This window comes from Gadus morhua, chromosome 8 (assembly GCF_902167405.1).
Source record: "Gadus morhua chromosome 8, gadMor3.0, whole genome shotgun sequence".
Lineage (NCBI taxonomy): Eukaryota > Metazoa > Chordata > Actinopteri > Gadiformes > Gadidae > Gadus > Gadus morhua.
This window is the reverse complement of record NC_044055.1, coordinates 12,623,287-12,636,489: the sequence shown is the minus strand read 5'-3', so window position 1 is coordinate 12,636,489 and position 13,203 is coordinate 12,623,287. Positions and strand designations below refer to the sequence as shown.

The 13,203-nt window shown below is 45.2% G+C and overlaps 1 long non-coding RNA gene across 1 annotated transcript; it reads left to right on the top strand.

Moving 5' to 3' along the window:
• Positions 1-8,630: 8,630 nt before the first annotated feature.
• On the top strand, positions 8,631-11,420 carry LOC115549250 (uncharacterized). The gene is made up of 2 exons (XR_003977725.1): positions 8,631-8,713; positions 9,117-11,420. It is a non-coding gene; the product is annotated as an uncharacterized LOC115549250 (long non-coding RNA).
• The last annotated feature ends 1,783 nt before the right edge of the window (positions 11,421-13,203 follow it).

Here is a 13,203-nt window from a genome sequence, read left to right as displayed (position 1 = left end):
CCTGGAGGCAATTGGAGAGGGAAGTGGGAGGGAGGGTCGTGGTAGGTTTGGTGGACAAGTAGAGCTGGGTATCATCTTCATAACAAATGGAACGGAATATTATATTATGGAAAAAATGGCCAAGAGGGAGGAGATAGATAATGAACAGGAGGGGTCCAAGGACAGAACCTTGGGGTACACCAGAGGAGAGGGGGGAAGAATGGTATCTAAATGTTTTGAGTTGGACAAACTGAGTACGTCCAGACAGATATGATTTAAATCAGTCCAGCGGTGTGTCAAATATTACAAGAGAAGCTAATCGGTCGATGAGGATGGTGTGGGAAATGCTGTCAAAAGCTGCACTCAGGTCTAGGAGGATCAGGATAGTGAGTAGTCCAGCGTCCGCAGCCATGAGGAGGTCATTGGTTATTTTAACAAGTGCTGTTTTCGGTGCTATAGAGTGGGTGAAAGCCTGATTGGAACTGTTCGTAAAGAGTATTGTGAGAGAGGTGATCATGAATCTGAGAGGCAACTGTTTTTTCCAGAATTTTTGAAAGGAAGGGGAGGTTGGAGATTGGGCGGAGATTGTTGAAGTTGCTGGGGTCAGCACCGGGTTTCTTGAGAATAGGGGTTATTGCAGAGAGGAATGGATAATTGCAGCTATAAGAGGGGTCAGGGATTGAATGCAACCTTTAACCAGTATTTTTGGGAGAGGATCAAGTTGGCAAGTGGATGGTTTAGATTTGCAGGCAAGGTCAGAAAGTTCAGCAGCAGAGGGGAGGTTAAAGTCAGAGAATGGACGGGAGAAAACTATTTGAAAGTCAGGGGAGGGTAGGATGGTTGAGATCAGGGGGGCTATCGGCTGATGAATTTTTTAAATTTTAGTATTAAAAAAGGTCATAATGGAATTACAGGAGTCAGTGGAGTAAAAATGGAGAGGGAGAGAGTCCGGTGGGCGTAGCGTTTTGTGAGCCAGGGAGAATAGTGCTCGAGAGTTTCCAGTACCTAACCTGATTATTTCTGCATAATTGTTGGATTTTGCGTTGGTCAGAGAATCCTTATAGAAGAGGAAATGGGTAATGAACATTTCCTTGTGGATGGTAAGCCCAGTCTTCCTATAGAGGCGTTCCAGTTGGCGACCTCTGGCTTTCAGTTGGCGAAGTTCAAGAGTAAACCAAGGTGCAGATTGTGTAAATGAAACAGTCCGTAATTTTAAAGGGGCAAGGGTATCCAGGAGATTGTGAAGGCCACTGTTGTAGTGACTGAGCAGTTCATCAGGGGTGGATGTAAAGTGGATGCTTGGAAGATTAGAAATGCCAGTGTCCAGTGCTGTTGAATCAATGTCCTTGATATTACGAAAATAGATTGTACGGTGCAGTTTTAGTGTCAACTTTACATTAAATGAGATTAACATATGATCGGAGATGGGAAGATCAGATGCAGAATAATTAAAAGGAGTGATACCAGAGCAGCAGAGTAGATCCAGGATATGGCCTTACAGGTAACACACCCTAACTCCCCTTCAGGTAACACAACCTACCTCAGTAACACACTGCACCTCAGTAACACACACTACCTCAGTAACACACCCTACCTCAGTTACACACCCTGCCTCCGTAACACACACTACCTCAGTTACACACCCTGCCTCCGTAACACACGCTACCTCAGTAACACACCCTACCTCAGTAACACACACTACCTCAGTAACACACGCTACCTCAGTAACACACACTACCTCAGTAACACACACTACCTCAGTAACACACCCTACCTCAGTAACACACTACCTCAGTAACACACGCTACCTAAGTAACACACCCTACCTCAGTAACACACACTACCTCAGTAACACACCCTACCTAAGTAACACACCCTACCTCAGTAACACACACTACCTCAGTAACACACCCTACCTCAGTAACACACCCTACCTCAGTAACACACCCTACCTCAGTAACACACACTACCTCAGTAACACACCCTACCTCAGTAACAAACCCGAAAAGGTCAAGTCCTTTTCTTCCAAGAGAGGGGGGGGTGATACCTCGACTAGATGTCCCCCGACCTGTTGGTCTGAGGGGGGGTCATTAACTAAAAGTGGATAAACTCACACACACACACACACACACACACACACACACACACACACACACACACACACACACACACACACACACACACACACACACACACACACACACACACACGTGTGTGTGCGTATTTGTGTATGTGTGTGGTTGGGTTTGTGTCATTTATCTGTGTGTGTGGTTGTGTATATTTATATGTGTGTGTTTGTCTGTGTGTGTGTGTGGTGTGTGTGTGTGTGTGTGTGTGTGTGTGTGTGTGTGTGTGTGTCCAGGGATGCAGCGTTAGGAGAGCAGCGTTACAACTTGACCATTCTAGACTGTCTGAAAGGATACAGCAAGGTAAACACCTTCTAGAATACTGTGACCTCATCAAGGTAAACACCTTCTAGAATACTTTGACCTCATCAAGGTAGACACCTTCTAGAATACTGTGACCTCATCAAGGTAAACACCTTCTAGAATACTATGACCTCATCAAGGTACCTTCTAGAATACTGTTACCTCATCAAGGTAAACACCTTCTAGAATACTGTGACCTCATTAGGGTAAACACCTTCTAGAATACTGTGACCTCATCAAGGTAAACACCTTCTAGAATACTGTGACCTCATCAAGGTCAAACACCTTCTAGAATACTGCGACCTCATCGAGGTAAACACTTTCTAGAGTACTGTGACCTCATTGAGGTAAACACCTTCTAGAATACTGTGACCTCATTAAGGTAAACACCTTCTAGAATACTGTGACCTCATTAAAGTAAACACCTTCTAGAATACTGTGACCTCATCAAGGTAAACACCTTCTAGAATACTGTGACCTCATCAAGGTAAACACATCTAATATCTAAACTCATGTTATCATATCCAATCATCATCATCTAATCTGGTATAATGTCATCCAATATAATCATATTTTATTCTAATCTAATCTTTCATAATCCAACCAGTATAATTGATAAATAATAATAAATATAATACAGTGTGATATAATACAGTAATATAATACAGTGTAATATAATACATTGTAATACTACAGCAACATAATATTATAATATAATACAGTATAATATAATACAGAATAATAAACTACAGAAATAGAATACAGTATAATATAATACAGTAATATTATACAGTATAATATAGTCATATAATACAGTAATATATCACAGTATAATATAATACAGTATAATATAATGCAGTAATCTATTACAGTATTTGATTACAGTACAATATAAGATATTAATATACTACAGTATAATATAATATACAGTATAATATTATACTGCATATTATACAACGGGGGACCTAAATCCAGCGATCTGATTGGTTCCCAACTGTTGTATAATGAGCGTATACATAACTGCTATGACGCCCGATCATTTTGTGAAAGTTTGCATATCACTCCGTGCCTGGAAGTAGAAACAGTTACAAAGTAAAACATATGTTGGATGATGGAGAGGGTGTAAATGTTGTTACTCCGGGAGTGAGCAAGGCGATGGAGAGACTAACGAAAGCTTAGGCACACGGCGAGTGAACTGCTCCATAGGATAAATTGCCGGCGAACCGCTCTATCGGAGCCTTCTCTCGGAGGGACGCTAAAGTGTGTTGCATAGCGACCGTCGATGCATAGCGGCAGCCAGGAGGGACTACTTTTTTGTATTCTTTAAGAAAACGGCTACTTTGAATTTCTTGGTTTCTTTTTAAATGTAGTGTGTCTATGACTTTCGTTTCGCCATAACAGTAACCGTTGTATAAAAGCAATAGATCACTTCAGTCAGTGGCATGTGCTCATTATACCACTGTGAAGGGGCGTTGCCCGGCCCCGACGCGCAGCGGACCACAGCCTGGCGTGATCTATTGCTTAAATATACAGTTATATAATAAAGTATAATATAATACAGTAATATAATTCAGTAATATAACCCAGTCTTCTCTGTTCCAGGCGCTGCAGTTCGGCTTCCTTGACTTTGACCACTTTGATGTGGAGGAATACGAACATTATGAGGTAACAGCACTCAGTTACCATGGTGACAGGATGATAAAATACACAATACCATGGTAACTGACTGATAAACTACACGTTACCATGGTGACAGCATGATGAACTACATGATACCATGGTAACAGGCTGATCAACTACACTTTACCATGGTGACAGGATGATAAACTACATGATGCCATGGTAAAAGGCTGATAAACTAGGTGTTTCCATTGTGAGAGCATAATCAACAACATGATACCATGGTAACAGTCGAGTTGCCATGGTCACAGGCTGAAAAACTACACGTTATCATGGTCGCAGGATGATAAACTTCACTTTACCATGGCAACAGCATGATAAACTACACGTTGCCATGGTCAAATGCTGATAAACCACACAATGTTTCAATGGCGACAGCCCTGGTCCAACCTCCTGGTCTCTGATTTTGTTCTCTGGTGGTCCTGGTCTCTGGTGGTCCTGGTCTCTGGTGGTCCTGGTCTCTGGTGGTCCTGGTCCCTGGTGGTCCTGGTCTCTGGTGGTCCTGGTCTCTGGTGGTCCTGGTCCCTGGTGGTCCTGGTCTCTGGTGGTCCTGGTCTCTGTTGGTCCTGGTCTCTGGTGGTCCTGGTCTCTGGTGGTCCTGGTCCCTGGTGGTCCTGGTCTCTGTTTGTCCTGGTCTCTGGTGGTCCCTGGTGGTCCTGGTCCCTGGTTGTCCTGGTCCTGGTGGTCTCTGGTGGTCCTGGTCTCTGGTGGTCCTGGTCCCTGATGGTCCTGGTCCCTGTTGGTCCTGGTCTCTGGTGGTCCTGGTCTCTGGTGGTCCTGGTCTCTGGTGATCCTGGTCTCTGGTGGTCTTTGGTGGTCCTGGTCTCTGGTGGTCCTGGTCCTGGTCTCTGGTGGTCCTGGTCCCTGGTGGTCTGTGTTGGTCCTGGTCTCACGTGGTCCTGGTCTCTGGTGGTCCTGGTCTCTGTGGTCCCTGGTTGGTCCTGGTCCTGGTCCCTGATGGTCCTGGTCCCTGTCTCTGGTGGTCCTGGTCCCTGATGGTCCTGGTCTCTGGTGGTCCCTGGTAGTCCCTGGTGGTCCTGGTCTCTGGTGGTCCTGGTCCTGGTCCCTGATGGTCCTGGTCTCTGGTGGTCCTTGTCCCTGATGGTCCTGGTCCTGGTCTCTGTTGGTCCTGGTCTCTGGTGGTCTCTGGTGGTCCCTGGTGGTCCTGGACCCTGATGGTCCTGGTACTGGTCCCTGGTGGTCCTGGTCCCTGGTGGTCCTGGTCCTGGTCTCTGGTGGTCCCTGGTGGTCTCTGGTGGTCCCTGGTGGTCTCTGATGGTCCTGGTCTGGTGGTCTGTGCAGCGTGTGGAGAACGGAGACCTGAACTGGATCCTCCCGGGGAAGATCTTGGCCTTCAGCGGACCGCACCCCCGCAGCAAGATAGAGAACGGTGAGCACAAAGGCTACATCCAGTTAGCCTAGCTAGCTGAACAGTGTGTGTTTGTGTGTGTGGGCTAGGCTATCTGCTAACCAGCTAGCCACGCTGACCTGTGTGTGTGCCAGGCTACCTGCTAACATGTTAGCCTAGCTGACCTGTGCGTGTTTGTGTGTGTGTGCTAGGCTACCTGTTAGCCTAGCTGACCTGTGTGTGTGTGTGTGTGTGTGCTAGGCTACCTGTTAGACTAGCTGACCTGTGTGTGTGCTAGGCTATCTGTTAGCCTAGATGAACTGTTTGTTTGCTAGCCTGCCTGTTAGCCTAGATGACCTGTGTGTGTGTGTGTATGTACTAGGTTACCTGTTAGCCTCGCTGACCTGTGTGTGTGTGTGTGTGTGCGCTAGGCTACCCGTTAGCCTAGCTGACCTGTTTGTGTTTGCTAGGCTACCTGTTAGCCTAGCTGACCTGTATGTGCGTGTGTCTGTGCTACGCTACCTATTAGCCCAGCTGACCTGTTTGTGTACTAGGTTACCTGTTAGCCTAGCTGCCCTGTGTCTGTGTGGTAGGCTACCTTTTAGCTTAGCTGACCTGTGTGTTTGTGTGTGCTAGGCTACCTGTTAGTCACGTGATCTGTATGTATGCTAGGCTACCTGTTAGCCTAGCTGACCTGTGTGTGTGTGTGTGCTATACTACCTGTTAGCCTAGCTGACCTGTGTGTACGGCTAGGCTACCTGTTAGCCTAGCTGACCTGTGTGTGTGCTAGGCTACCTGTTAGCCTAGCTAACCTGTGTGTGTGTGTGTGCTAGGCTACCCGCTGCACGCCCCGGAGGCCTACCTGCAGTACTTCCGGCGGCACCGTGTGACCGATGTGGTGCGCCTCAACAGGAAGCTCTACGACGGCCGGCGCTTCGAGGAGGCGGGGCTTCAGCACCACGACCTCTACTTTCTGGATGGGACCACGCCCTCTGACATCATCACCAGGCGCTTCCTGCACATCTGCGAGTCGGCGGAGGGAGCGGTCGCTGTGCACTGCAAGGGTTTGTGTGTGTGTGTGTGTGTGTGTTTGAGTGAGTGATTGAGTGAGTGAGTGAGTGTGTGGGTGTGTGTGTGTATATGTTGTCCCAGTGATGATCATTCCAGTAAATATTCTAATAGCCTCACAAATCCAGATTGTGATTAGCCAGGGCCGGGCAAATCACAATCTGATGGATGCTGCTGACGTGTCACATGATGCCTTGCTCTGATTGGCTGTAGGTTTATCCAGAGGCTGGTCGATAGCGCTCCATGGGGATGACCAATGAACAAGTTTGAGAATCTCTCAAAAGAGCCAAAAGTTTTGGAGCCATTACTAGAGACTGCTGGAGAAACAGACTTGGGAGGCTTCAGTGAAACGATAACGTGTAGAGGGCAAATCTTGGAGGTCAACTCTCTTTTTTTCAATCGTCCAATTGCAGCCGGCCTGGGCCGTACGGGCACTCTGATTGGCTGCTACCTGATGAAGCACTACCGCTTCACGGCGGGGGAAACCCTGGGCTGGATCCGGACCTGCAGGCCCGGCTCAGTGATCGGCCCGCAGCAGAGCTACCTGGAGGAGTTAATACATAGCATTTATACACACATATACATTATGATATATATACACACAGATATATACATTATGATATATGCACACACATATACATTATATGTATACGCACATATACATTATGATATATACACACACATATACATTATGATATATATATATATACAGATATACATTATGATATATACACACACATATACATTATGATATGTATACACACATACATTATGATATATATATACACACACAGATATACATTATGATATATATACACACATATACATTATGATATATACATACAGATATACATTATGATATATACACACATATACATTATTATATATACACACACATATACATTATGATATGTATACACACATATACATTATGATATATACATACAGATATACATTATGATATATACACACATATACATTATGATGTATACACACACATATACATTATGATGTATACACACACATATACATTATGATATATACACACACAAATACATTATAATATATAAACCAACATATATATTATGATATATACACACACTATACATTATGATATATACACACATATACATTATGATGTATACACACATATACATTATGATGTATACACACACAAATACATTATAATATATAAACCAACATATATATTATGATATATACACACACTATACATTATGATATATATATATATACTGGTCTAGATGGCCCCCGACCTGTTGGTCTGAGGGGGGGGGTCATAAGGTCAAGTAAAGTGAGGTCAGAGACAGGATCTGTGGTGGGCTGTGAGTCAACAGGAGGAACATATTACCTTATGTTAATAATAATAATATGTGTGTGTATTTGTGTGTGTGCGCGTGCGTGCATGTCCGTGTGCGTGTGTGTGTACAGGAAGCAGAGCAGCATGTGGGTTCAGGGCGACGTCCATCACTCCAAGCAGAAGGCTCTCCAACAGCGACTCCATCGTCGACGGCAACTACAACTACAACCACAGAGCCCCGCCCCCTCTCCCTCCAGTCAGGAGGTTGTGTCCCGCCTCCTCTCCAGCATGGACCACCTTTCAGTCAAACCCACCCTCTGCAAGTCCTACTCCCTGGACGAGGTAAGGGGGCGGAGTCCTTCAGCACCTCCCTCCACCAATCAAATGGCCGAGTCCCAACAGGAAGTAACCCTCTACCTTCAACACCTGATACGTTTAAACACCAACACATGTGGTCCTGTGGGTGTGCATGTGTGTCTGTGCATGTCTCTGCGTGTGCGTGTGTCGTGTCCGTCGACACACGCACACGCATGCACGTCTCTGCATGTGCATGTGTGTGTGTGTGCGTGTGCATGTGTGTGCATGTGCTTGTGTATGTGCGTGTGTTTAGGATGAGTGCAGGGAGGCGGGTCGAACTCAGGGAGACAGACTGAGAGCACTGAAGAGCCAGCGCACAGCAAGGTACACCGTGTGTGTGTATGTGTGTGTGCGTGTGCATGTGCGTGGACCAGACCCTGGCTAAGGCGGGCTCCGTGTCTCCTGCAGGTCTATCTTCTCCCCCCCCGCCCACGGCTCCCTGCCGCCCCCCCCCAGGGCCTCCAGAGCCCCGCCCCTCTCCTCCCCCAACAGGCTGGTCCGAAGCCTCTCTGCCTCCTCCTCTCCTCTCAAGAGGTGAGTAACACCTGGAAACACCCGGAACTCCATTGAGATCTCTCTCTCTCTCTCTCTCTCTCTCTCTCTCTCTCTCTCTCTCTCTCTCTCTCTCTCTCTCGCTCTCTCTCTCTCTCTCTCTCTCTCTCGTCTCTCTCTCTCTCTCTCTCTCTCTCTCTCTCTCTCATATTAGTCCATTCATCATATAAGTTATTTTAGGTTTGATGAAAGCTGTTCTAAGAGCCACCAGTTGGTCTACCTGTGATAGCGTCATCACTGGTGATATATAACATTTATGGATGACACAGCATGGTGCTAGACACATAATATAATGTAAAAAAAAAAAAACATGTTCGTCATAGTGCCTACTGATAGCAAATGTCTAGTAAGAGTGAGCTTTTAAAATAATCCCTCTCTCTCTCAGCCTGTTCACCTAGCCGCCCGCTTTGATCCACTGTCGTCGTGGCGACGGCACCCTGATCCACCTCACCTGCCCCGCAGGTGTCTGCCCAAGATGTGGGAGGAGCCTGCAGTGGCCACACCCCTTCCACTCCTCAACTGCAGCTGCACTTTATTTACTGTTGCTATGCTGATGTTTTAAGCACCAAAAGTTTGCACCCCCATTGCATCCGCAGTGTTTAACTACTCATACTCACTGTCTCATACCGACTAACTAATACCATCAAAGACCTATATTTATCACTATATGTTCTCTTATTATAAATATCTGTTATAGATATAGTCAGGGTGCGATTTGTCAAAACAACAGAGGGAGGGATGTTATTTTTTTGTTTCTTTATCGTTCAAAAATAAGCCATCAACAGGCCTAATTCTTTGTTTAAGTTAATGGTAGGCCCTATTAGCCTACCTTTCAAACAGTTGAACATTCATCTTAAATCTAAACTAAAAAGACAAAAAAACAAACAGATGTGTCCTCCCATCCCCCCCAACAAATCGCAACCTGTATATAGTGGAAAACTACCATCAAAGACCTATAATTATCTGTCTGTTATATGTATTGATCATAGTGGTAAACTACCATCATAGACCTATACTTAACACTATCTTTTACCTGTTATGTATTGAACGTCCATGGCGATAGTGGTCGGCACTATTTTCAAACATGGAGTCTAACTCCATCATAGTGGACACCTCTGAACACGAGGATTTCTTTACATTAACATTCAGAGTGTTTAACAGACACTCTTATCCAAGGAGACTTAAAATAAACCATTTGTCAGAAGAAGTAGAAACAACAATATATCTCTGTCGGTACAGTAAGGATGTTCATAGAACCAAGTGCTAAGCTCTAAAAATCACTATGTTAACCCATATCCAAAATTCTAAGTACTAAAGATATCTAGGATAAGATGCTACACAATGCTCAGTACTAAAGATAGCTAGGATAAGGTCTCGGTGGAAGGTCGGAGCTCATCCTCTCATGAGGTCTGTGTCGTGTTTCATATACGACGAGGCTCATTGCACACTCGTGCACAACAACGGTAGGCTACTAAAGAACACACCCCCCCTCCTTCCTACAACTCATTCAATGCATTACTTCTGATGCGTCCTTTATAGAGCCGTCTGTCCGACCCACTCTAGATCCTCTGAACTCTCACACTGTCCCAGGAGGGACCGACGCAGCTAGGCTCTACGCTTACGCCTCGTTTCCACATACGTATATTTTTCGTATCCGTGATTCCGTAAATTTACGGAAGGGGTCGCTAGTGTTTTACGTACGGACATGAATTTATTTACGGACAGCCAAAAAGACTGGGGATCGTATGATAATGGCCGTTTTTAGGAGACCGGTACTTTGGAACATGAGGATCGACATATACAGAGATAAAAACAAAACCAATCAGGCTTGGAAAGAGATCGGCGAGGAGTTTGGCCTGCCAGGTACTTACATGTTTTTGAAAAACATAAAAACGTTCATACGGTATCTCCGTAAAACGACGGCGAAAGTTAACATTTTTGAACGTATACTACGGACATACCGGACAGAAATTTTACGGAGGGGAGGAGTCTCGGAGGAAAAACGGACATTACGGAGAATCACATAGGAATGAATGGACTTTCGGTCGGAGACGGTTGGATCGCATACGAGAATGTACGTTTGTGGAAACGAGGTGCTAAGCTAACACTAGGGGAGGGTTAAAATAAAGACATGGCCACATATGGTAGCCCTTCTTCGAGTGATACGATTATCGATACACTGGCGCCAAATATCAATATAATATTTTTATTTATTTTCATAATTTTTTACAAAGACGAGTAACTGAAAAACTCAGTTTGGACTGTGAAAAAATACAAGTCCAGCACTTTACCTTTTAACGGTCATTTAGTATTCATAGTTAGGCAAACATGGTGATGCATCGTTGTAGGATTGTCTGACAATATATTGATATTGCTGTAGGTCGATATTATTGGTATCGTTGGCCATGTGTCGGGTATCGTATCGGGAGGTAACCTGTGGTTTCCCCCCCTACCGAACCCTGTCTCTGACCACACCAATGCTAATAGCTTTTACTCTGCATAGAACAGAAGTGAGGTGGTCCACTGAAGTATGGGTGAGCTGAGGGGACCCCCACTGGGTCTCCTGTTCCCATGGAAACGGAATCTAAGCTTGGCTCTCCGCCATCTCCGTGTTGAAGGGAAATACTTTTAAACTTGCTTGAGAGATACGTATTATATTGGAATAAAGAATATGTTTTTCTCTAAACAACAAGCTTTTTGAAGGCGTTATTATTACACAATAGATGTGTTGTGTTTTTTGTCATTACTTTATTATTGTACTGCAAGCTAGTTGTGTTATGCTTATTGTGTTTGTAATTACATAATTTGGCCACTGGGTGAATGATCATATATGCAAGACACAGAGTTTAACCGAACCACAACATTAATATATGTACAGAACAATAGACAAATATGATAAAAAAGGATGAGTGTGATGAGGAGCCATCAGTACAACAGGCAGGAGAACGGGAGGGGGGGAGTTATCAAACTCATTCGAGGCAATGCATTGTGCAATGACGCTAGGCTAATTCAGCTACAATGCCTCAAAGCTGCTCTACACATTGGTGGTTGCGAGTGAGGTCCCCCCCTTCAGTGTAAAGCATCTGAGTGAGAGAAAAGCACTATATAATAATAGATCAAATTATATAGCGCTTTTCCCAGTGCTCGAAGACGCTTCACATCGCTTCATAAGCTAAATCATAAGAATAAAAAAAAAGCTAAGCTAAACAAAAACAAAAGATGAATGGTTAAAAGCAAGGGTGTAAAGGTGTGTTTTAAGGGGAGTTTTGAAAGATGAAAGAGTGTTGGCATTGCAGATGTCGTTGGGGAGGGCATTCCTGAGGGCAGGGGCGGCTGCAGCAAAGGCTCTGTCTCCCCAGGACCGGAGGTTGGTCCTGATTGGGTGTAGGAGGTTGGCATCGGAGGACCTGAGACAACGGGTAGGGGTATGGCGGTGGAGAAGGTCAGAGAGATAGGGGGGCGCCAGGTGGTTCAGGGCTTTGAAGGTGATGAGTAGTATTTTGAAATCAATCCAGTATTTGAGGGGAAGCCAGTGGGGGTCTTGGAGGACAGGGGTGATGTGGTCTGAGCGGCGGGTGGATGTGATTATACGGGCTGCAGAGTTTTGAACCTATTGCAGTTTATTAAGTAAGTGTTTTGATGAGCCGTATAGGATGGAGTTACATTAATCAAGACAATCTAGTTTTCATTGTCTGGTTTTGTGGAATCGTGTCTGATTCGTGCAGCTGGTGAGGTGCGCACAAGCGCTTGAGTAAGGACATCACTTGTTGCGCAATCGCTAGAAGGATGACGTCACTAGTTCAAAAGTTTGTTGAAGAACCCTCCAGGGCTATCTTTAATGCGTTAACCAAGGACCAGTTAATACAGTTGGCTGCCCATTATGGAATCGAACTTCCTTCCACTCGACTTAAAAGTTATGTCAAACTTTCGGTGAAGTTGGCATTGTGAGCGAAAGGTCTGATTACCGCAGCTGACTATAGGCCTACATCTGACGAAGAGGATGAGGAAGAACCTCTCGATGATTCAGTTGAGGAGGACCTTAGAAACCCCTCGGTTGCAGACGAAGAGGAAGATCCTCCGCCTCCTAAACCTGCGGCGATGCTGTCTTTTGAGCAGCAGAAAGAGTTGCTTCAAATGCAGCTGGATAACAGTAGAATTCGGCATCAGTTGCAGTTAGAAAGGCTCCGCTCCAGTGAGGAGAATGAAGGCACACAGAGATCATTAGAACACCAAAAGCTAGAGCTTGGTAGAGCAGGTCCTAGGCTCGATATAGCAACTAGTCTACGCTTGCTTCCTCACTTTAATGAGAAAGACGTTGATACCTTTTTTGTTCTGTTTGAGCGAGTGGCTGATACACAAGACATGCCTGATACACACCGTGCGCTTATGCTTCAGAGCCGTCTCACAGGAAAGGCACAGCGAGCTTTCTCTGCGTTAACTGTTGAAGAGGCCTGTGATTATGACATTGTGAA